The sequence below is a fragment of the Scylla paramamosain genome, chromosome 18 (assembly GCF_035594125.1).
Source record: "Scylla paramamosain isolate STU-SP2022 chromosome 18, ASM3559412v1, whole genome shotgun sequence".
Lineage (NCBI taxonomy): Eukaryota > Metazoa > Arthropoda > Malacostraca > Decapoda > Portunidae > Scylla > Scylla paramamosain.
In genome coordinates, this window is record NC_087168.1 from 17134650 (window position 1) to 17136961 (window position 2312).

At 40.3% G+C, this 2312-nt stretch overlaps 1 non-coding gene across 1 annotated transcript; it reads right to left on the reverse strand.

Annotated features, from left to right (window-relative positions):
- Positions 1 to 1753: 1753 nt before the first annotated feature.
- Positions 1754 to 1825, reverse strand: Trnaq-cug (transfer RNA glutamine (anticodon CUG)). Its single transcript has one exon. It is a non-coding gene; the product is annotated as a tRNA-Gln (tRNA).
- Between the last annotated feature and the right edge of the window lie 487 nt (positions 1826 to 2312).

A 2312-nucleotide genomic window follows, 5' to 3' on the forward strand; every position in this document is an offset into this window, starting at 1 on the left:
GGGTCGCTTGCTGGGGGGGCGGGGAGGGGGCGGTGGAGTAGGTGACATTCGACCTTGTTTATTGAGTTTTCTTCTCCCCTTCCTTCTCCCCCTTCCATTCCTCTCACCCCTTTCCATTCCCCTCTCACGTCTCCTGTTCCTTCCCTTATCCCTTTTCATTCTCTCTCTCTCTCTCTCTCTCTCTCTCTCTCTCTCTCTCTCTCTCTCTCTCTCTCTCTCTCTCTCTCTCTCTCTCTCTCTCTCTCTCTCTCTCGTGTTTTCATTTCTTTCTCTCTCCTCCGTTTGTTCTACTATGTATAAGCTTTATTTTATCGTATCTTTCCTTCTTTAATCCCTGTTTTTCCACCGTTTTTTCCGCCCCTTTCTGATAATTAACTGTACACAATACAACTCCATTTCTTTCCTTATTCCTCTTTGTTTTTCGTCTGAGCACCACCATAACTGTCTTGGTCTTCCGACTGGTACAGAATTTTATTTTCATTCCTCGTTTTCTGTTCTTTTTTTTTTCATCCCTTTCTATTAATTAACGGTAGAGAGTTTCCGTAACTTTTCATTTTTTTCCCTTTTTTTTTTTGGCCCTCATCTCCTTAGCATCACTTTTTTTTTACATTACAGCTTCTTTTCTTTCCTTCCTATTTTTTTTTCTTTCCTTTTCTGTCAATGAGCGGTATGCATGCAACTCCGTTTTCTTTCTTTTTTTCTCTCCCTTTTTTTCACATTAACTTATTTTCAGTCTCTTTATCGCTTTTTTTTCTGTAATTTCTTTCCAGTCCTTTCTTTTATGTTCTTCTCTTTCTATCCTTCCTTTTTTTTCTTTCTGTAATTCTTTTTTATCTATTAGTACACTTTTTATTTTTATTTTTTATTCATTTTTTTACCTATCCTTCCAATTTTTTCTATCAATTTTTTTCACCAGCCTCTTTTCTTTTTTTTTCTCTTCTTACTTTCCTTCTTTTTTTCTTCCTCTGTAACAACCCCACGTATTTTCTTTTTCTTTCTTTTCTTTATCTGTACCACACATCAACCTCTCTCTCTCTCTCTCTCTCTCTCTCTCTCTCTCTCTCTCTCTCTCTCTCTCTCTCTCTCTCTCTCTCTCTCTCTCTCTCTCTCTCTCTCTCTCTCTCTCTCTCTCTCTCTCTCATTCCAGCAATCAGCGGTGCACATATTACAACCCCCTTCCCTTTCATTCCCTTTCCACCTCTTCCCCTTCCCGCCTCTTCCCCTTCCCGCCTCTTCCCCTTCCCGCCTCTTCCCCTTCCCCTCAGCTCATTACGCTAATCATAACTGCCTTGCCCACCCATAATCATCTTTAGGCCTAGTTTGGGGTGGAATTAGTAATCAGATTTGCCTGCCTCGCTTTGTTAGCCTTTTATCCTCCGTGAAAGAGAGAGAGAGAGAGAGAGAGAGAGAGAGAGAGAGAGAGAGAGAGAGAGAGAGAGAGAGAGAGAGAGAGAGAGAGAGAGAGAGAGAGAATATGGATAGGCTATGATTAGGTAAGAGAAGACTCGTATTTATTATTATTATTGTTGTTGTTGTTGTTGTTGTTGTTGTTGTTGTATTTACTGGTTTGGCCCTCAAATAGGTGATCGTAAGAGAGAGAGAGAGAGAGAGAGAGAGAGAGAGAGAGAGAGAGAGAGAGAGAGAGAGAGAGAGAGAGAGAGAGAGAGAGAGAGAGAGAGAGAGAGAGAGAGAGAGAGAGAGAGAGAGTATAATTGTGTTTAAAGAAAAAAATAAATAAATACAAGTGGTCTCCAGGTCCCACCGAGACTCGAACTCGGATTGTTGGATTCAGAGTCCAAAGTGCTGACCATTACACCATGGGACCCTGCATATCCCCTGTGACTCAAATTAGTGGTACCCCTCCTCATTACAAGTACATGCAGTGCGGGGGCCGGGCAGAGAGGGTTGTGTTGCGTGCAGTATTAGCGTCTGGCCTGTATGGAGGGATTGTCAGATTGTTCTATGTTTCAGGCACTAACTTCATTTTGCAGTCAATTCTTTTTATTTTCCGTCTTATTATTATTATTTTTTCAGTCTGTTTATTTTTACTTTCAGTCAATTAATTTTTATGTTTATTTTCAGTCCGTCAATTCAGTCAGGCTTTAAAAATTTTCCGTCATTTCTCTTTTATTCTCAGTCTTCTTTCAACACAGCTGTGAAGTTTGGAGTCCGGCTGTTCACATTGCTGCAAGGATTTAAAAACACAGACATGACAGGAAAATAATCAAAATAATCCTTGAATGTAGAAAACGAGAACGAAAAGTTATTTAAATGGCATAAGAGAGATGTATATAGCTGACGTGATGCAGATA